The 22,894-nt window shown below is 44.4% G+C and overlaps 2 long non-coding RNA genes across 2 annotated transcripts in view; one reads left to right on the top strand and one right to left on the bottom strand.

Moving 5' to 3' along the window:
* Nucleotides 1-8,929, bottom strand: part of LOC112585019 — a 17,382-nt gene extending 8,453 nt beyond the window's left edge. Inside the window, exons 1-2 of the long non-coding RNA XR_003109305.2 lie at nucleotides 8,795-8,929; nucleotides 5,376-5,470 (exon numbers count right to left, since the gene is read on the bottom strand). This is a non-coding gene — a long non-coding RNA (uncharacterized LOC112585019). The remainder of the gene's footprint in view (nucleotides 1-5,375; nucleotides 5,471-8,794) is intronic.
* LOC112585014 lies at nucleotides 7,852-22,894 on the top strand. Its single transcript, XR_003109303.3, has 4 exons — nucleotides 7,852-14,939; nucleotides 19,081-19,191; nucleotides 20,550-20,609; nucleotides 22,538-22,894. It is a non-coding gene; the product is annotated as an uncharacterized LOC112585014 (long non-coding RNA).

Below are 22,894 nucleotides of genomic sequence, written 5' to 3'. Positions count from 1 at the left end.
TATGTTTTGAGATAAATTAGCAAAAATATTTTATGATCTCTGAAATACACAAATACTCATTTGGTTGTATGTATATTTAAGTAGGAATATCTTGATGGATTGAGTCTGAAAAAGTTTCACTTGATAGTACAATAATTCCTTTAAAAAGAACTCTTAAAGGTTTTATGTGAAAATCATTTTTGGCACTATTGTATGTGCGTGTGTGCTCACTCAGTCGTGTCTAATTCTTTGAGACCCCATGGACTGTAGCCCGCCAGGCTCTGTCTGTGGGATTTCCTTCTCCAGGGGGGTCTTCCTGACCCAGGGATTGAACCCACATCTCCTGCACCGGCAGGCAGATTTCGTTACCACTGCGCCACCTGTATGCGTTTACCCTTTTCAGTATTTAAAAACTAGAACTCAAAAATGAATTATTTAAAGAGGAGATAGATCTCCGTAGATAAATATAAAAAGCTTGTATGAGCAATAACTAGAGAAGACTTATTACATAAATGTAAATACTTCATAACGGAGGAAAATTTAATCTTTACAGTGTACCAGTGATGCAGTTAGTGCAGTCAAAGCATTAAAATTAACTAAAGTCATACCTCACCTTCATTTATATCCAAAAACTTGATGAATGAGTCACTGGTAATTACAACATAGCATGCAAAACAGGAACTGAGAGTTCTTAAAATTCAAGCATCTTTAGAATAAACACATACCCAGCTTGGAATGGAATGAAAAGCTGAGGGTTATGTAACAGGAATGCTAGCTAGGCTTTGTATATTCTTATAATCATTTTTTATATTTACATGCATACTCTCTTCATGGTAGAATTTACTGATTATCCTGGAAATATTTACCTAAAAAAATTTTAGAAAAATTTTTTTTAATTTAATAATCCAGAGAAATAAACTAACAAAAGGCCAAATCAGTAAAATTGTACTTCCTTCCTTAGTTTTATAGCTTTAAATATTATATATTTAAAAGAGCATACTAGAGGGAAAAAAATGAGCCAATAAAATTCAAAGTAAGTAGAACAAAGAAATATTAAAAGCAAGAGCAAAAATCAGTGATATTGAAAACAGGTAATACAGTTAACAAAGCCAAAAGTTGGTCTTTGAGAATATTAATAAAATTAAACCTCGAGCAAAATGATGGAAAAACCTAAAAGACAGATTATCCCTATCAGGAATGAAATCAAGAATGTTATTTAGATCTTTCAGATGTTAAAAGGATAATAAGGAATGTTATGTACAAATGTAAACCAATAAATTAAAGTCATCAAATTTCTTGAAAAATACAGCTTACTAGAACTGACACAAGACAGAAAATGTGAATAGTTTTAATATTAAAGAAAATATCAGAAATTTTCATACAAAAGAACTCCAGGTCCACTTTACTTTATTGGTGAATTCTAGCAAACATTTAAGGAATAAAAAACTTTAATTCTACACAGATTTTCAGAAAATAGGGGTAAAGGGAATACTTCCCCAATTAAAAAAAAATGAGAACAAGTATTACCCCAATAGTGAAACTAGCCAAAGACATTTCAAGGAAAGAAAGTGGACATACCAATATATATCATGAACATAGATACAAAAGTTATTGAACTGTTAGCTAGTTGAATCCAGCAATAAATAAAGAGCATAATACCTTATGACCAAGTAGAGTTTATCTCAGAATGCAGGGTCATTTTAAAATTACAAGAGTCAATTACTGTAACCTACCCTGTTAACAAAATAAAGGAATCCTTCATGATCACTTCAATACATGCAGACAGACATTTTACAGGATTCAACTCTGATTCATGACTTAAAGCTCCGAAGAAACTAAGAATAGAAGAAACCTTAATTTGATAAAGTGCATCTGTGGAAAACCTATAGCTAACATCATATCTAATGTTGGGAAAGTTAAGTTCATCACTAGACAACTCCCCACTAGACAATACATGTCCCCATTTCCCCCTTTGCTCCCACCAATGCTGAAATTCTCTGGCTTTCTCCCTTCAACTGTCTCCTTCCCAGATTGTCCCTGTGCTCACTTTTCTCAGAATATTGTTGAACCTTGAAGAAGATTGATGCCTCATTCATAAAGCTTATAACAGGAAATTCATTCACGTATGTTCACCAGGTGGACACTCCACTAGTCCAAAAAGTGTGGGGAATCTGTATTCAGCAAATTTTATAAAATCATCCCCAGGTGAAGGTGGAACTAGTTGATTCAGTAGCAAAAGTCCAAATGAATAAACCATCGTGTGATACAAGCAGCATCAGCAGAAGATGAGGAGAAATTCCTAAATACTCGGTTGTTAACGCCTTGATTGCAGAGCATAATAGCTAACATGCATGAAAATGCTATTCATATTACACCTAAAACTGAGGCACAATGTGGCAGCATGCTGGCCCAACTGCTAGAGTCAGAGTTTAAATGAACCCAAATAACATGGCTCTAGAGCCTGTACTTTTCAAGGCTTTTCCCGTTTGGAGGAGCAGAGACTTGGAGGAGACCCTCTGGGACAGACCCATGAGGATGGCAGAGGGATAGAAAAGGCAACTTTCATCATACTCAGACTGTAAGGTATTTGAAAGGAAAATGTCATGGGTACCTTTGAAAGTGGGGGCAGGGAGTGGAGACATAAGAGAGAAGCAGGATCTGGTGAAATACTAGACTAGTGCTCCAACTGTATGTATTTGTGAATAGCTTGGGGATCTAGTTAAAACACAGATTCTGATTGAATAGTTTATAGAGTGGAGCCTGAGAGTCTGCATTTCTTAACAAGCTCCCAGATACTGGCAGTGCTACTGGTCACCCTTAAATGCATATATTTATATTATATTGGACATCACTAGCTATTAGGCCAATGACCTGGCCAAACAGATGTATTTTGGTTCAGTTATTTAGAAAATATACAAAAATTTAGCAGTTATACAAAAAAAAAAAAAAAACCAACTTTTTAGTACTATGTCAAGTTTGGAAGTTTATATCAAAAGCAAATTCTGTGTTGAAGCTTTAATGATAAAGATGAGTATATGGATAATAATTACATAAAAACACTAAAATTTTATAATATAGTGATAAAAATAGCATTTATGAGGCATTCATCAAATATTGTGGAAGACTTGCTATTAAATAGAGTGATTTACACTGTACTTTTGGTTTATCTTTGCACCTTCAGAATTCCTCTAAAATGGCAGTAAGGGGAAAAATTTTTTTTTGAGTACCATTAAGGGCAAAGGGAACAGAAGAGACAACAGTGTACAAGAAATGTTGACAAAAATCACAAAAGTTTGGAAGAATAAAAAGATGGAGAAGTGTTAATTGACTAAGCAAAATGTTGACAACTGAAACTTAATAATACATGCTTATAGTGGGGGCTGCTAATGAGAAGCAAGCTAATTTGCACAGCAGAATGTAAGACTCAGGAATTAAAGGAAACCGAATGAATGGGTGTAGAGTTAAAGGTGGGGCAAGAGCAAGTAGACGCCCAGGACCTGACTCTTCTCCATATAATGAGAGCACCATTGCATATTACTATGAAATTTCAGATGAATAGAAAATTCCAGGAAAACAGTTAATATACAGAGAATTGCTATCATCCTAGCATCAGGCTTCTCAATAGCAAAGTCTCCAAAAAGAAAAGAGTAATTGCTTCAGAATTCTAAAGATAAAGTATTTCCAGCTTGACAGCCAAACCGTCAATCACATGTGAGGCAGAACAAAGACATTTTGGGATACGTAGTTTCAAAAAATTCTCTTCCTATACACTTATTCTCAAAAAGCTATCAGAGGATGTGGTTCACCAAAGCAGGAGCATTGACCTGGAAGACATGGGATACAGAAAAAGGAGATCCAGCATAGAAGGTAGATGACAGAAATGCCCAGAAGACAGCCAGAAGGAGTCCCAGGAAGGCACTGTCCGTTGGGAAGCCAGAGATGGAGAGCTCCAGGAAAAAGAACGGCTGGGGAAAAGTTGGAATTGTAGGCTTCTGTGTAGATCTGACAAATGTGGAATGTTGTATGTGGAGCCATTGGAGTGGGATGTTAGACATAGAAAACTAAGCAATAAAAACAAGTCTATTATAATATTCAGGAGGAAAAGAAGTATTTTGCAGGAAGAGTATCATAATCAGAATATACTACATGGCTCTGAAGTTAAAATATTTACATAATTACAATAATGGAAACCTGACAAAGAGCTTATCCAGACATGGTGCTAACCACTGTAATGGTTGTTTAGGAGGAGAGATTAAGCATGCCAAATAGTTAACCTAGTATGTTGATAAATCAAGACACAGCACCAGAAGCATTGTTAAAAAATACAAAGATAAATGTCCAAAGAAATGGCAAAAAGAAGTGAAGGGACTGAAGAATAGAGAATAGGTAGAAGGTGAAATAAGGGGCAGCTATTTTTGTCATAAACCTTTTTTTTTTTTTTTTAACACTGTATTGTGGAAATTCTCAAACATACTCAGAAGTATAGAGAAAAGTACAGTGAATCTCCATGTACCCCTCAACCAGCCCCAACAATTACAGACATGGCCAATCACATTTCATCCATACTCTGACTAATTTTATTTTATATTGTAAATCTTTAAATACTATTTAATTTTTAAAAAATTTATTGAAGTATAATTGATTTAGAATGTTGTGTCAGTTTTTACTGTACAGCAAAGTGATTCAGTTATACATTCTTCTTTACCATTATGATTTATTATAGGAAATTGAATGTAAGTACTATTTAATTTTAAATTATTAGTTAAATACCTGCAGATGATAGGAATAATATTTGTGAAAAAGTATCACTATATACCAAACTGCTTTGTGACCAAAAGGAAAATAACAGTAATCACTGCCTCAGACAACATGACCCCATAGGAACCAGCCATATCAAAGTTGGTACATGTGGTAGACAGTATGCTGCTGCTGCTAAGTCGCTTCAATCGTGTCCGACTCTGTGCGACCCCATAGACGGCAGCCCACCAGGCCCTGCCGTCCCAGGGATGCTCCAGGCAAGAACACTGGAGTGGGTTGCCATTTCCTCCTCCAATGCATGAAAGTGAAGAGAGAAAGTGAAGTTGCTCAGTCGTGTCAGACTCTTAGCGACCCCATGGACTGCAGCCCACCAGGCTCCTCTGTCCATGGGATTTTCCAGGCAGGAGTACTGGAGTTGGGGTGCCATTGCCTTCTCCCAGTAGACAGTATAATACACTAGAAATGAATATAGATATGAGTGATAAAAGTGAGGAAAACACACATCTCTCCAGAAGTGGCTCCAAAGGAATTGTAACTAAAAGAAAATTAAAGAAGTATCAGGAATTAGGCTATCAGCAAAATATGGCTGCAGTATACTGACATGAAGGCAATGTCCACATCTGCCCCTCCCCACTTACTGTAGATGATGTCATAAGTGATGGTTTCCAGTCATCGCAGTGAAGTACACTTCCTGCGTGTTAGAAACTCGGCTTGGTGTGCAAATGCTGTGCTCCTGTATGAGACAAGATGAAGAAAAGAGAAGTAATGTGAGTCAGTAGCTAATTCAGAACATGTGTAATAAAAATGTAAAAATAATTGCTTCTTTCGTCTAATATATAAGAAGCAGAGAAAAAGATGGGGCACAGGTCAAAAGGATTAAGAGTGGGGAACAGCGTATACATAACCAGGGAGCGGCTGACATGGGAAGGGAGGTATATTCTAGCACATTCATCTCTGATTACATTCCCATGCTGGTTTTAAAATAATTTGGCAATGACCTGCCATTTAGAACTGCTTACATTTTACCTGTCCCCACCCCCCTGCCCACAAGGTGAAAGTGAGAGTCGCTCAGTCATGTCCGACTCTTTGCGACCCCATGGACTATAGAGTCCATGGGATTCTCCAGGCCAGAATACTGGAGTGGGTAGCCTTTCCCTTCTCCAGGGTATCATCCCAACTCAGGGATCGAACCCAGGTCTCCCGCATTGCAGGCGGATTCTTTACCAACTGAGCCACAAGGGAAGCCCACCCACAAGTTGAGCATAGCTATATTTTGTTTGTTCAAAGGGAAAAGCTATCAAAAGCACAGAAAGGTAGCCAGCAGTGCATCAAGGCTCAAAAATGACAGATTCTTATCAGGAGAAGCAAGTCTGAGGCCAGAAACTCAGGGTGACCCCCAAGCCAAGGGGCAGCGTGGGAGGCCACTGAAAGATGGTGTGGGCCCGCATGGACGTTGGCACCTTCATTGCCTGTCCTGGCTCTCCTGCCCCTTCTTTTCCTGCCCTTGAGCTTCCAGTTTGGAGTGGGTGGGGGCAGTTAGTGATTTGGGAGTTGCTCCAAAGGACAGAATTACTGTGAGAAGAAATTAATACTGTGCGGTCAAGCACCTGATGCTCAGGCCAGATGAAAGGCCGATTCTTTCTGGAGGCATCAAGTGAATAATTCTTCCCAGAGTTGCTAAATTTTAAGAGAATGGTTGAGCGGTGTGTATTCTGGTTAAAGGAGGTGATAAGAGCCAACGCATTCATTCCCTCAAAATCAATCCCTGATCTTTCCTACTGACTATAATAAATGTGAGAAAGAAATGTTCAGTGTTGATATTTATGAATTGTTAATTAGCATAGTTGACTTTTGTTGATCTCATTAGTGGGAGTCAAAATTAGAAGAAAAAAAAAATTCATGGGATTCTGATTCATGGAATTTCAGGTGGGGCCTGGGGTAAAAAAATCTGCATTTTCTAAAAATGTCCCAGGAGATTCTGATGAGCAACCAAGTTGAAAACACTTCATTCTAAGGATAGAGGCAAATGGTAACCACCACAGTGGAGTTCAGTTATAAATGACACATTCCATACCCTTCTTTGCCTTCCAGATATGGTCAATAAAAATGCAGCCCATAAAAGTTGAAGCCCTTCCAAATATGGTCATGGATGTGGTGAAGAGTTCACTTTAGGACATGTGGAGCTTTGTATGATGAGAACAACCAGGTCGAGGTGACCAGGAGGGAGTTAGATATACAGGTCAGAAGCTCCAGAAGAGTCTTAGCTGAACATGGGTTGGGGGACGTTAGCAGATAGATGGAATGAACACTGTGGGGAGCAGCCTGAATGAACGGAGACCCAAGTACGAAACCGTATGTGTGGATATGGGCATGACCATGGTAACTAATCTTTCTTCCTTCTACTTCGGTTTTGGTAAAAACTCAACTCTGTTTCTGTGTTAACCTGTGTTTAGACTCTGAATGCCCATTTCTTTCAGCCACCACTCATGTGCTTTCCAGACTCTGACCCACCTGAGCTAATATTACTTGTCAACCTCTGATTTGAAGTATCCTTCTCAAAACTTAGGACCCAGAAATAAGTATGACCCTGCAGAGGTTCACCCAGTGTAAGCAGGATACAGGAAGGCTGCTCCTAGCTGGTGTTGAGACACCACTCGTTACCTGTCAGCCAGCTGAGGGTCACCACTGTGAGCCAGGTCCCTGTTTCCCTTACACCGCTAAAGGCGCTCAGGAACCAAAAAGAAGAAAGAGGGGGTCACTCAATCCTGTCCAGCTCTGTGACCCTATGGACTGTAGCTCACCATGTCCATGGACTCCCATGTCCATGGACTTCTCCAGGCAGGAATACTGGAGTGGGTAGCCGTTCCCTTCTCCAGGGGATCTTCCCAACCAAGGGATCAAACCTAGGTCTCCTGTATTGCAGGAAGATTCTTTAACCACCAAACCTATGTTGTATGACATAATTCTACTTTTCTGGATTCACTATATATTCATATATATATACACACACACACACACACACACACATATGTGCTAAGTCACTTCAGTTGTGCCTGACTCTGTGCAACCCCATGGACTGTAGCCCACCAGACTCTTCAGTCCATAGGGATTCTCCAGGCCAGAATACTGGAGTGGGTTGCCATGCCCTCTTCCAGGGGAGATACATATATATATATAGAGAGAGAGAGAGGTTTCAAGTTTCTCTCTGTATCTTTAGGTATAGATACATGCATACTCCCAGGTAAAGGATTGGCTTCTCTTAGGACTAGGCCTGATAGAGGCACCAGTGTTCCCCATGTTGCTGTGTTGGTCAGGTGGGGATGACCGAAGAACACTGGCCCTACTGCAGCCCTGAAACCGTGGGTAACCATTAGTCAAAATTCCGTGTCACCTGCCTTTACTAGTCAAGGTTATCTACAAAAGGCTTGCACGTCCCCCATGCAGCAGGTAGCCTAAAACAGTAAGATGTTTGTCAGAGTTATTTTCCAGGAACTTGGGAGTCTGCTGCATCTAGTTTGAGCTGAGCCAGTTGAGACTGGACAAGACCACCAACCCTTGAAACGGCGTGCACGAGTGTCTGCCCAGTGACCTTCGATGGCAGAGGGCTCGCAACCACCCTCAGGCGGCGCGTGGTGCCTGCATTTTCCAGTTATGCGCTGACGCTTGTAGCCTAGTGACACCTGTGCAGAATATCTGTTACCTCACCTTTCCCCACACTCCCCACACCTCAGGCTACCCTGCATCTTTATTCTTTATTCCTTAAGTGCCCTGAGCCCCTTGCCTGTGGGGAGGTACATGTGAGGCTTATTCGCCCCTGGCTGCCTTGTGAACAAGCCCCCTCTCTGCTGCAAACCTCAGCACCTCAGTGTTTTGGCTGCTGCGTGGGGAGCAAAATGAACCTGGTACCTGGTCTGGCAACAGCCCCTGAGAGGTCTAGTTCCCAGTCTGGCTCAGCAGAGACGCGGGGAGTCCCACTTCTGCTGCTTCCACCTGTCAGCAGCCCCGGTAAGTCAATGGAGGGAATGATACCCTCTAATTAAGAACTTACTTGACTGACCTTTGAAACAGACCCAGTTCTTCCAATGATAGGATCCCAGAATCTTCAGCAAGAAATGAGCTTGGAGATGATTTCCCGTCAATTTAGAAATGAGGAAACGTGACCAGAGAGGGGAAGTGACTTGCTCCCAGTCACACAGCAGATTCTCGACTTCCGGGCCAGGTTCCTCCCCTCCTGTATTTGCTCTGTCTCCTGAGCTAGTGGGCCTGGGTGGCTTGACCAGACCTCTCTGGCTCTCACGTCTCACCACTTGCTCAGTAGCCGGGGACGGGGACTGAAAAGGGCATAAGGCAAGCCCCCACACCAGGTCAGGGGGCACATGGAGAGCAGTTTGTGGGGAGAACACAGGAAAGCAATTGGCTGAATGAGTGTTTGGGATCAACACTGCCTTTCAACCACACAGAGACTTTGGACGGTTACTGTTGCAAACACCTCTCCAGTTCCTTCCTTAACTTGAGCCTGTGTATGTGACACCCTGGGGGGTGGGCAGAAGGCCAGTGATAGCTGTGTTTAACAGGTGGCCTGAGCCCCAGAGGACGATGGGTGATCTGGGTCACACAGCTGGGGGGACCAGGCCTGGAAGCCGTGGCTCCCCCTTTACCTGGCCCAGCCTGCAGGGAGGCCTCTAAGGCTTTTCAGGGGTCCCCCTGGTGGGGAATGGGTTCCTTTGGTGGTTGGCAGAGCCACAGGAGTCCTGTGACCTTCCCGCTTGTGGTGAGCTCGCCAAACCTGCCTGACACCTGAGCTCCAATGGCTTCTTTTCAGGCCCAGCTCATGTTCCTATTTGGGGGACATGGCCCTGCTTGGAAGTAACTGAAGACCCCCGTGTTCTCTTAGAGATGGAAACTGAACCATAACTTCTGGTGGGGCCTGGGTAGTCATGACAGAGAGCTGGTGTTACCGCAAGGGTTGCCTTCTGCAACTCCCTGAGCTCATTTGCTTTTGTTTGCCTCAGGACCCGGGGACCTGGTGCCTCTCCTGCATAAGGCAGGCTTGGCTCCCAGCCCATCTTCTCTATCTAGAGAACCATCCTCACAAACTCATCTCAGCCACAACCTCCTGTGGGAGATCTTTGTGCCCCAAGTCAAAGAGCCTCCGGCTCCCCAGACCCCCTGTTCTTAGACTTTAGCATCAGATGCTGAAATTGCTGGTTTCTTCATGGGGGCGGGGAGGGTTAGGGAGTGGGGGTCAAGTCTGCATTTGAAAAGGACATGTTTGCTTCAGCTACAGGGAGTAATGTACTCTGCAGTGTTTTTATTAAATTTCCAAATTGTGAAGTTCAGCCCTTTATCCTTACAGATTTTTTTTTGGTTGCTTGATCAGCTACTGAAAGAGGTGTATTAAAATCTACTTCAAAAAAAAATAAAATCTACTTCAATGCTGAACTTGTCAGTTTCTCCCCATAGTTTTGTCAGTCGATGCCATATACAATTTGATGCTCTCTCATTGTGTGCATGAAGGGTTTTAATTTTTATCTTTATTGATGCTTTTTATCAGTATTTATGCCTCTTTCTATTTATACCATGGTCCTTCCTCCATTTCAACTTACATGATGAGATTTTTCCCTTTAATTTTTAAGGACTACATATGGATAAACCATGATTTAATTACCTAGTCCTCTGTTGTTGAACATTGATTGTATCTAATTTTTCACTTTTATAAATGTCACTGGAATGGAATTTTTGTATACAACTCTCTCTTCTTATTTCTTCTGCACAGAGTCCTAGTAGTGGAATTATGAGGTCAGGGCATATAAACGTTTTAAAGGCTTGTCATATCTGTTGTTCCTTCATGGCTATTGATCAAATTAGAATTTTGAGTGTGGAGTCACCCAGTTGGCTCTGGTTGAGCTATGTGTTCTTAAAATCGCTCAGTGTTTTAGGCGTGGTCTTTTTTTGTCGACCAGGCATCCCCCACATTTATGCACTTGGTGGACAATAAATGTAATTGAGAGCTTTATTCCTGTTACATTTCGCCTGTTAGTTTTGGCCCAGCCCGCCGATGCCTCAGCCTCTGATTCAGTCACCGATGTGGGGCCATGCCTTCTGTAACTTCGCTTGGGTCAAGATGGTAATGAGAAGAGGACCCCACAGGGATATTGAATTCTTAAGACTAATAGTTTATTACACATATACTATGCACCATGCATTATATATATGTTAACTCATTGAATCATCACAAAATCCCTCAAAAGGCACTTTAAGAGGTAGAAAATGAAATTCAGAGAGGGAGACTCTTAACTAGTCACCCTGCTCCGAGTGAGCGGAGCCACGATTCCAGCCCTGGGCTCGGGTTCCAGCCTGCGACCCAAATTGCCAGCCCTGCTCTACAGGAATCCACCAGCAGGTGGCAGTAGTGCTAATGGGCCTAGGAAGAACCTCTTGCTGGAGATCAGAAATAGCCACAAACCTGGATTTTCTTCCTATAAAGTAGCACTGACTCTTATTGACAGGCCTAAAACTAGATTATTCAATAAAATAAACATTAACCCAGCGGGCACATTCCTCAGGGTAAAAAGATAATAAAGTAAATAGACCTTTGACCGTGGCCCTCTCTTGCCTAGATTTCATCACTGTGATTCCTCAGGGGGAATCTGCTTTGAACTCACCTGCACTTGGATGATCCTTCCTGACTTTCCACCCACCCTTTGCTGCTCCTGCCCCTGCCTTTCCACCCCTGGCAGAAATCAAGGCTGTGGGGCCATATCCTCAGCCGGGAGAGCCTGTCAGAGCCTGGAGCAAGGGTTTTAGAGAGGGGAACTTGGTGGCCTGTGGAAACCCTTGGGGACTGGGGTAGTCCTATTTTTGGAAAGAATCTTCGACTCACGGCCCAACCACCCGTCCTTCAACCTATCCAACTTGTATGCGAGAATGTGCCTCTTTCTGATCTAGGAGCCCACAAACCCCTCTCATTTCTTCAGTCTCACACTCGCAGTTTGAGATTTTTCTGCCTCCTTTAAAAAAAAAAAAAAAAGGTTTTATTCTTTATTTTTGGAGTTCCTGAACAAGCACGAGGGCTTTGCTTGCTGTTTTCCCCCCTTGCCCAGCAGCATCTCTTTCATACCCTTTGTACAAGCACACATGTGTATTGTCTAACTGCGTCTATCCTTCAACAGAAATAGAACAGCAAAAGGATTTTTTTAACGTTTCACCACATGTGGGTTCTGCCTAAATGGTCCAGGGTTGAATTCCAAGCCTCCCCCAGCGGTGTCCCTTGCTGCAATCTGACTGCTCCCATTGCCCAGTCTTCATGCTTGGGGGAGGGTCTCTCGCAGGCAGACAAGTTCCTGACTGTTAGGGACCTCAAGGTGGGGCTGCTGCTGGAGAAGCAGCCAGGGGTGGCATTCTAAGCTCCACCCTTTGCAAAGTCTGTGATTTTAAGGTACGCCCCTAGAGTTTTTGAGACTTGGTTTTCTCAGTGCAAAGTGGGCATAAGCATAGCATCTACTGTGCAGAAATGTTGTGTTAGGTACAATAATGCCTGTAAAGTGCCTAGCATAGCACCTGGCACACTGGGCCAAGTGCTTGGTAATGCTGGCTGTTGTTCAGTTAAGTAAGGATGGAGGTAGCTCATGGGATCATGGAACAATATTGCTGATGTGCCTGGAGAGGTCAGGCTACACTGTGGTCTGAGTGCTCATTTCCCCCCAGATTGATAATGTTGAAAGCCTTATGCCCAGCCTGATGGTGTTAGGAGGCGAGGTGTGTGGTTCAGAGGGTGGAGGCCCCCAGGAACGGAATTAGTGCACTTACAAGAGAGACCTCACGGAGCTCTCTCATCCCTTCTGCCATATGAGGGTCCAGAGAGAAGTTGGCATCCAGAAGAGGGCTCTCACCACAACCTGATTCAGCCAACATTCAACCTTGGACTTCTAACCTCCAGAACTGTGAGCAACTTCTGGTGCTTATCAGCCACACCATATGTGGTGTGATGTCAGGGCAATCCGAAAGGACTAAGGCAGGATAGTTCTCTCAAATAACCAGAAGTCTTGCTTCACCAACTTGGATGAAAATAAGAAACTATTATTTAAGGTCCAAATAAGCAATTCCAAGCTCCCAACATACAACTTGTTAAAAAATACCTCCTGTTATTTGTCAGTTATACTTCAGTAGAACTTTTAAAAAATGTGTCCTGTCAATAATGAATCTAGAAACCCTTAGTGGTTCTCAGTCATGGTCATTTCATGTCTGAGAAGATACAGGAGGCCAGAAGGACCATTCACCATGCGGCCTGCCACCTAGGCCACGACTGTTTCTCAGGGTTGTCTCTGCAGGTTGTGGTCAGCTGGCCTGGGCTTCCATGGCAGTGATGTTTTAGAAATAAAGCTCTTTGAACGCTGGGCTTCCCAGGTGGCTCAGCAGTGAAGAATCTGCCTGCAGTGCCGGAGACACGGGTTTGATCCCTGGGTCAGGTAGATACCCTGGAGAAGAAAATGGCAACTCACTCAGTATTCTTGCCAGGAAGAATCCCATGGGCAGAGGAGCCTGGCAGGCTACAGTCTGTGTGGTCGCAGAAAGTCGGACACAGCAGCACACACACGCCTCTTTGAACTTCTCCACACAGATGCTGGTCAGCCGGGGCTGGTGTTCTCCAAGGCTCTGAATCCTTCAAGGGCTCTTTGTGTCCCCTGGAAGCTGTCCCTCATTGCAGCTGCCAGCAAAAGTAAAATGGCATCCAAGGATGCTGTTAATCCCCCTTCAACCCTGCAGCAAGCATCAACTCACTGTCATCCCCAGAGCTGCTTCCCATCCTCCCAAAACTCCGAGTTCCAGAATCCCTGGAGGAAGTCCTTCATCTCCCAGCCCCAAGTTCACAGCAACCCTGGACTCCTCTTCCCAGCAGCACCTCCCATTTCCTTCAGGAGAAGCCACCATCCTGTTGCTCCTGTATTTGGGCGAGACAACTGCAGCCTAAGAGAGGCAAGGAGACCACCCAGTACACACAGCTGGTCAGTGTATAGAGCTCACAGGTTCTGACACACAGCATAGAGCTCTTTCCCCAAAGCATAAGGGGCCTGAGTTAGAGTGGAGAAATTGGGAGTGGCCAGGGGTCAGGAACAGGACAGTTAAGATAGGCCGTTGTTGACTTTGCAGTTCATGGGGGTAGAGGTGATGAGGGGGCCCAGGCGTGCTGAATGTTGTTTTGCATTTTTGATAGAAACTTCCCTTAAGAGCTGTGCAATTAGGTGCTTAATGAATCAAATAGTATTTTGAAGATTAGAAGGAAATACCCAGTGCTGGCTTATGGCTATAGGGCTGTTTTAAAAACCAAAACCGTGAAGTCTGGGGACTGAATTCCACTCATTTGAATGTGAGCTGCCATTAATTTGTAGATTGAATTTGGGGCCCTAACAAGGCGCACATAAATTAGCTAATTAGTGCTAATGTCTGCAACTGCTCTCAGGACAATTAGTGAGGGAGGCGTGCAAGCCTAAGAACGTTAAGTCAGGCTCTTCTTTTTCTTGGTCAGCTGCGTAAATGCGGGGCTGCAGAAAGCACAGGAACACACGTGAGTATACCACTACCATCCCAGAAGCTGCCACGCAAGTGGATGGGGCCAACACGGAGTTGCCAGAGACCAGAGAGCCTGTTGGCTTTGACCTCTCTGTGCTCGAGACACTTCTCCTTTTTGCGACCAGGAGCTTGGGATGCCTGCAGGAGAGATGAGGGAGTTCATCCAACTTGGGGTTGCAGGATGGAGCATCCAGGCACCTGGGAGCCCTTCATCCCAGACGCTTAGAGAAGGAAGCCCTTGCTCTAGGTGCTGGCTTCTCCTTCCACCTTGAGATGGTGGATCTCCCGAGTGTGGAGCCTGGGCCAGCAGCATCAGCATCACGTGGGAACTTAGAAATCCAGATTCTCAGCCTCACTCCAGGCCTACTGAATCACAGGCCGCGCAGGTGGTGGGGACAGCACTCTGCTGCGGTGGTTCTGACGCACCCTCAGGTTTAAGAAGTTCCTCCCTGAGGGGGTCCTGGGATGGTAAGAGTGGCCTGCGTTCCAATGCTGGCTTCACAGTGGGTGGGACTAGGCTGAGCTCGGCACCTACATTTTGATTGTACAAAGGCTGGCTGGCTGTGTGTACCCTCCCTCCAGCTGCTTCCATTGCCTCACCCCATTCCCAGACCTGTCTTCCCACTGGATGGGTAAGTAACCTTGGATCCTAAAGAAATGAGTTCTGGTTTTGTTGCGCTGAGGTCCATTTTAAGAGCTCCCCAGTTATTCTGATGATCAGCCAGGTTTGGGGATGACGGGCTTAATATCTATGATCCTCAGTTTTCTAAACAGCGTGGCAGTATCTGCCCCGTGGGGTCGTTGTGGAGATTAAATGCACTAGTGCAGAAAAAGCACTTAACATCTGTCTAGCATGTGGTGAGTGCCAACAACAGCCGTGAGGGAGGATTTGCTGGGCGCCCTGAGGGGCACTGAAAAGGCCTGGACTTGGAGGGGCACCATGGTTGACCCTCCCCTTACCAGAAGTCTGGCCAACCTCCAGAAAAGGGGCTTTGGTCATCCCGCATGGTGACAATCTGCAGAGGCCTGGGGTACTGTGCTGGGCTCTCCACCAAGCCCAGGGAGGAATGCCCATGTTACATTGAGTTAACACTTGAGTTAGAATGAAATGAGAGGGGCGCAGACATCTTGGATTGCCAACTAAGAGCAGATGTGCTTGGCCTCTTGGTCTCATCAAATTCTTCTAAAACCGGTGAGGCAGGCATCATCATTGTCCACCTCGCACAGATAAAGATACAGAAGTGCAGAGATGTTCACCTGCTCTGAAGCCCAGGCTGGCTACCTTACACAAGTGGTGTTCAAATTGTGCTCTGCTCACCCCAAGCCATTGATGTCACTTTACAGGGCACTGTAGGAGCGAGGAGGGCGTCCTGTAGACCAGCTTGGATGTCCCCCTCCCTCTTCAACTAAGCATAGCTTTTAACTTGTTTGGACCTTCAGATAGGACTCTGCCAGGATTTCCCAGCTAAAAAAGAAAAAAAAAATATATATATATATATATTTTTTTTTTTTTTTAAACCACTGTCCCATCCATCTGCTTGAAGACTTCCAGTCAGTATCTGCCCCAGCCGGTCCTGGACCCAGTGCCACAGAACCTGAAAGTGAGGCTCTTTGGGCCTCAGCTTTAACTGAAGAATTACTATGAACAATACCAGATACTTGTGTGAGCATCAGATAGAATTCCCATGCACTTTGAATTTGTAAAGGAAATTTCAAAGAGCTGATTCCACAACTCTTGGACTCCTCAGGCAGATTAGGGATATGAAAGTACTCAGGTTAGGGATATGAACTCTATTCCAGGTTAGAGTGTGGGGAAAGAGGGTGACTTGTGAGAAATCACAGATCTTGGAGAGATCTGTTGCCAGGCTAAGTCCTCATCCTACCATCTGTTTCACGTCCAACCTAGTGGTAAAGGCTTCCACGGGGCTAGTTGGAGAACTTCAAAGCATGTCAGTTACTGATTGCTACAAAACAAACCACCCCCCAAACTAGTGCCTTAAAACAGTAATCACAGATTTGTTCACATCTTTACAATTGGGACTGGGCTCAGTAGGGACATCTGTCCATGTTCCACATGGCTTGTTCACCCAGTTGGCAAGTTGGTGCTGGCTGACAGTGGGGAGGTCAGCCGGGGTCGTTGTGCAAGAGGGTTGGTTCTCCTCCATGTGGCTGCCTGGGCTTCCTCACAGCATGGATGCTGGGGACTAACAGGGAGGAAGAGGGAAATGCCAGTCTTCTAAAGCGTGGGTTCACACCTGGCTGAGTCATTCCCAGCTGTGCCGTGGGAACAGTGAGGATCGTGGAAAGAAGTGGATTCCTCACTCCCGTCTGCCTAGGGCCTCATTTTAAGTGAAGAACCCGTTCCTCCCAGAGTGGATTAGCCCTGGGAATGACATTATTTCAAGGAAGTCTGTATGCTTGTCTGCCCCCTCCTCATCCCAAGGAATTCCTGGATTGGGTTCAAGTTATATTTCAACACCGGAGCCGCAAGATTCATATAGCAAAGACTCATAAACACAGAAGTAAAGCTCGGGTCCAGACCTTGTTGAACTTTTAAGTGGCCAGTAAAATCTAGGATTCTTCCGGTCATTAGTGCTATTCACCAGAGGTTTACATTTCATCTCCCAGTTACATCTTTTGCTTTGAAGTTAGGTGTAGGCTTGTGAAGTGGTTTTAAAATATCTAAGTATTCTTTGATACTGCTCCCTTCAGAAAGTAGAACTTTGCTTTGCCCATATAGTGTGGGCTGGAGTTAATGACTCACTTAGAATAAACAGAATATTCTGACTTTCAGAGAAGGTCCTAAAAGGTTTCGTGGCTTCTTCTTGGACTCTCTGTTGACATGCTTATTCCAGGGGAAGCCAGCTGCCATGTCATGAGAACAGTCAAGGAGTACTTTAAAGTTTCATGTGGCGAGGACCTGAGGCCTCCTGCCAACAACCAGTCCTAAGCTGCCAGACATGTTAGTGAGCTGCCTTGCAAACAGACTCTCCAGCCCCTGTCAAGCCTCCAAATGCCTGCAGTTTTGTGAGAGGTCTGGGACCAGAGCCACCCAGCTAATCTGGTCATAGATGCCTGACCCTCAGAAGCTATGTGAGATCATAAATGTTCGTTATTCTCAGCTACCAAGTTTTGGGGTTATTTGTTATACAGCAATTGATAACTAATACACCTATGATTTGCTTTGGCTTATAAAGAATGGACAGAAGTGTCATGTGTCATTTTCAGGAAGAAGAAACCTTAAGAACAAGGTACATGCCACTATATTCTTTTTCCAGACAAGTTCTAGATGGTGGCAGCTTCATCAGGCTGGCCCTGGAGTAAGGACCACGTGTGAGTCAGGGTCCAGCAGGGGAAAGATGACACAGGCAATAGGGGAATTGAGCGTTTAATGAGGTGTTAATCCACAAAGGTGTGGACAGCCTTAGCAGAAACTGGGGAAGGATGGTGAGACGTCCCGGCCAACATTACTACCCCCAAGCCTGAAGGGGCAGAGGATGGAGCAGTTGCTAGGATTTGGTGAGAGTTGTAGCTGGATGAGGGCCCCAGCAGGGCTATAGCTTTCAGTACAGAAATGCCACTATTCCAACTCACAGCCCTGCCAGGAGGGCTCTGGAGGAATGAACACCTGACCTTACCTCCTCCTGGGTCTTCCCCCTGGCCAACACATATAGTTTCAAATATTGGTTTTGCCAGTATTTAAATGACTGTTTATTTTAATACTATTTATTTGGCTGTGCCAGGTCTTGGTTGTGGCAGGCAGGATCTCTACTTGCAACCTGTGGGATCTAGTTCCCCAACCAGAGATCGAACCTGGGCCCCTTGCATTGGGAGCATGGAGTCTTAGTCACTGGACCACCAGGAAAGTCCCTCAGTGAGTCTTTAAAAATGGTACCAAACAGTTCTATTAGGTCTTTAGGGTCCCCTTGCATTGGGAGCATAGAGTCTTAGCCACTGGACCACCAGGGAAGTCCCTCAATGAGTCTTTAAAAATGGTACCAAAGAGTTCTATCTATTAGATATTTAGGGATACAATTTATAGCTTACTCATTTTGATAGTTCAGTGAGTGTTTTTCTTAAAATAGTTGTACTTCTGAGGCCATCCTGAAGTTCTATGGAAGAGGTGGCCAGCATCTTCTTTAGATCCTTTTCCACAAGGAAGTCTTTCTTCCTTGTTTGATGGGGCTTTCCACATGCCTAGCGGCCGACCCCTGGCCTGCACTCTATGAGGCTTGCTCATGGAGGTTGTGGCCTCTGATTTCAGAAGAATACATCTTTTCCCAAATAATCTCGGGCCTTCCATCCTTCCATACTCACATATGATGGTCCAGTCTAGTCCTAAGTCCAGCTGGAGGACCTATACAACACCTCTTCCCCAGAGGTGCTTTAGCTACCCCTACTCTTGCCTGGAAAATCCCATGGGTGGAGGAGCCTGGTAGGCTGCAGTCCATGGGGTCGCAAAGAGTCGGACACGACTGAGTGACTTCACTTTCACTTTTCACTTTTCACTTTCATGCATTGGAGAAGGCAATGGCAACCCACTCCAGTGTTCTTGCCTGGAGAATCCCAGGGTTGGGGGAGCCTGATGGGCTGCTGTCTATGGGGTCGCACAGAGTCAGACACGACTGAGGCGACTTAGCAGCAGTAGCAGCAGCAGCAGCAGGCTTTCAAGATCTAGGAGTCCTAGGCAGAGAAAGGGGCAATGAGTAGGAAAGAGCTTATAGGATAATTGACTCAATGTGCAAAGTTCTTAGTGTGTGCTTGCTTTCACAGAGAGCCTGTGCCAGGTTGGCAGTTTCAAACCTCTCCTTAGAGCCTTATTATTCAAGTGACGTCAGCCCACCCAGTGTCCACCACCCAGGCATTTTCTCCCTAGGATTTCAGGTAGGTCATGGTCATGAATGCTAGAGATGCAAAGATCTTGCTTAAGTAAGTATTGGCTCTTGCCTAATGTGGTCACTCTTAATGTTTTTGTCTGTGTAAAACAGTGGCTTAACAGTAAGTTCAACTTATCTGTGTTCACCACATAATGTCAACTTAAAAAAAAATACCTGTCAACCAGAGCTTATATACACCCTCTTTTCTATATTTTAGAAGAATACATAATGTTCTGTCCTAAGACATTTAATATTGGAAAGAACAGTTCACTAATCTAGACTCTGAAAGCACTGAAAGAGAGAAAAAGAAAGATAAATTGCTCAGTCATGTCTGACTCTTTGTGACCTCATGGAATATAGCCTCTCAGTCTCCTCCATCCAAGGGTTTTTGCAGGCAAGAGTGCTGGAGTGGGTTGCCATTTCCTGCTCCAGGGGATTTTCCCGACCCAGGGGTCGAACCCAGGTCTCCCACATTGCAGGCAGATGCTTTACTGTCTGAGCCACCACGGAAGCACTGACCCAACATCAAAATTAAAGTAAAAGTGTGTCTGTGGGCATAGGGAGGTCCAAGTCAGCTGGCCCAGAGTTGCTCAGATGGGATAAAAACAGCTCATCTTCCTGGATCACCAATTCTGTTAGAAGTTTTAAGGGTGGGGGGAACACATTTTTATCTATAACACATTATGAAACAGACTGTAATTCACATGGACTTTAAATATAAATTGCAAATCTTCAAACACATTTTAGCTTACAGCTGGCCTTTTTGGGCTACAACATCTTCTCACCCACCTCCAGCTTGTATTCACGTGAGGGTGCTTTCGTGGCAAAACTGAAAAAGCACAGGATCTGAAAGCGCCTTGCTGGTGGTAGAGCTCCCCAGATGAGAAGAAGACTCGGCTAGGACCAGAAAATAAAATACCTGGACCCCTCTCTTGTCTGTTTACATAAATAACTTCCCCAGGTTGGGAGAGGATATCTTGCTGTGTGCTTTTATTTTTATAATGAGTGAAAAAAATTTGTTTGATGTGAACCATTTTTAAAGGCTTTATTGAATTTGTTACACTATTGCTTCTGTTTTATGTTTTGTTTTTTGGCCACAAGGCATGTGGGATCTTAGCTCTCTGCCAGGGATCAAATCCACACCCCCAAGTGTTAGAAAGTAAAGTCTTAACCCCTGGAGCCCCAGGGATGTGCTGTGCTTAGTCCCTCAGTTGTGTCCTGCTCTTGGCAACCCCATGGACTGTAGCCCTCCAGGCTCCACTGTCCATGAGGATTCTCCAAGCAAGAATACTGGTGTGGGTAGCCATGCTTTCCTCCAGGGGATCTTCCCAACCCAGTGACTGAACCCAGGTCTCCTCATTACAGGCAGATTCTTTACTGTCTGAGCCACCAGAGAAGCCCTTGGAGCCCCAGGGAAGTACCTTGGTATGTAATTTTATGGCAAATTCTTGGAGAGCCATCCAGGCCAATGAGTTTAACAGGATATCTTTATAAACTGTTTGAAGATAGTAAGGGATTTGAGTACCCAGTCCCAACTTGTGGCAGGGGTGAGCATGAGGGTGTGTTCCCCACACCAACAAGCAATTCTCCTGCACCAGTTGGGTGTCCTGCGATTCAACTCTATTCTGACACTGTCTACCTGGAGATAGTACCAGCTTTCACAGGTTAAGGGCTCAGTCCCACAAGAGGCACACCCTCCCCCGCCCCCACCAACATTCCAGTCACAAATCTAGTTTGTATCTGTACTTCTGACCTCCTGCCTATAGATTGGAGGTTCTTATGACCCCCACTTGGGTTCAATCAATTTGCTAAAGGGGCTCACAGAACTCAGGGAAACATTTTACTTACTGCATTACCAGTTTATTATGAAAGGAATCAAGATTGCTGGGAGAAATATCAATAACCTCAGATATGCAGATGACACCACCCTTATGGCAGAAAGTGAAGAGGAACTAAAAAGCCTCTTGATGAAAGTGAAAGAGGAGAGTGAAAAAGTGGGCTTAAAGCTCAACATTCAGAAAACAAAGATCATGGCATCCGGTCCCATCACTTCATGGGAAATAGATGGGGAAACAGTGGAAACAGTGTCAGACTTTATTTTTCTGGGCTCCAAAATCACTGCAGATGGTGACTGCAGCCATGAAATTAAAAGACGCTTACTGCTTGGAAGAAAAGTTATGACCAAACTGGATAGCATATTGAAAAGCAGAGACATTACTTTGCCAACAAAGGTTCATCTAGTCAAGGCTATGGTTTTCCCAGTGGTCATGTATGGATGTGAGAGTTGGACTGTGAAGAAGGTTGAGCGCCGAAGAATTAATGCTTTTGAACTGTGGTGTTGGAGAAGACTCTTGAGAGTCCCTTGGACTGCAAGGAGATCCAACCAGTCCATTCTGAAGGAGATCAGCCCTGGAATTTCTTTGGAAGGAATGATGCTAAAGCTGAAACTCCAGTACTTTGGCCACCTCATGTGAAGAGTTGACTCACTGGAAAAGACTCTGATGCTGGGAGGGATTGGGGGCGAGAGGAGAAGGGGACGACAGAGGATAAGATGGCTGGATGGCATCACTGACTCCATGGACGTGAGTCTGGGTGAACTCCGGGAGTTGGTGATGGACAGGGAGGCCTGGCGTGCTGCAATTCATGGGGTCGCAAAGAGTCGGACACAACTGAGTGACTGATCTGATCTGATCTGATGAAAGGATATAACTCAGGAACAACCAGATGGAAGAGATGCACAGGGTAAGCCATAGGAAAGGGACCAGAGATTCTCTATCTCCCCCCATCTTCATGTGTTCACCAACTCCAAAGCTCTCTGAACCCTGTTCTTCTGGGGTTTTATGGAGGCTTCGTTACACAAGCAGGATTGATTAAATCAGGGCTGTTGGTGATTGAACTCAGTCTCTAGCCATCAGGGAGTAGTACTGAAACTTTCAACCCTTTAATCACAAGGTTGACTCCTCCAGTAGACAGCCCCCCATCTTTAGGTGCTTTCCAAAAGTTGCCTCATTAACATAAAATCAGTTGCGGTTGAAAGGGACTTACACATAACAAGATATCCACTTCACCGTTACGGCTCTGAAGCAATTTCAGAAACTGAGGATGAAAAACCAAATATTACAACAAAAGATGCTCTCATGATTCTTATAGCTCGGAAAATTCCAAGGGTTTGGGGAGCTCTGTTGCAGTCTTCAGTGTCCCTCAATGCCCATTACATGAAGATTCACATAAATTTCTGCTTGATTTTAGATCTCAAAAAGAGCTGCCTCCATAAAAGAATTAGTATGAATTCTTTTCTTATAGGACAATGAAAATTATGTAACTTACTCTGTTTCTTTCTGCTTTGTTCCCAGACAGCTTAGAACCAAATTGCTCAGGTCTTGTAATACGTTCTGCTCTGATGCCAGAAAATGCCTGCCTCCTCTGCCTCCTTCAGATGGACTCTGAGCTCTTTCATCCTTATATGTCAAGTCTTGTTCTGTGTTGCAAACAGTCAGCCAACTTAGGAAGCAAGCACGGCACAGATTTTAATGTAAATATTTTTTTCAATCAGCATTTTAATGAATGTGATCAATGTACACCAAAATTCAGATGCAAGGCCAAAAATTATAAACACAGACAAAAAGATAAGTCAAGCATTAGAGAGGAACAACTGATGAATATTGTTTTAAAACAGAAAAACCTATATAAATTCATATTGCTATAAATAA

Source organism: Bubalus bubalis, chromosome 1 (genome assembly GCF_019923935.1).
Source record: "Bubalus bubalis isolate 160015118507 breed Murrah chromosome 1, NDDB_SH_1, whole genome shotgun sequence".
Taxonomy (NCBI): Eukaryota; Metazoa; Chordata; class Mammalia; order Artiodactyla; family Bovidae; genus Bubalus; species Bubalus bubalis.
This window is presented reverse-complemented; position numbering and strand designations above follow the sequence as displayed.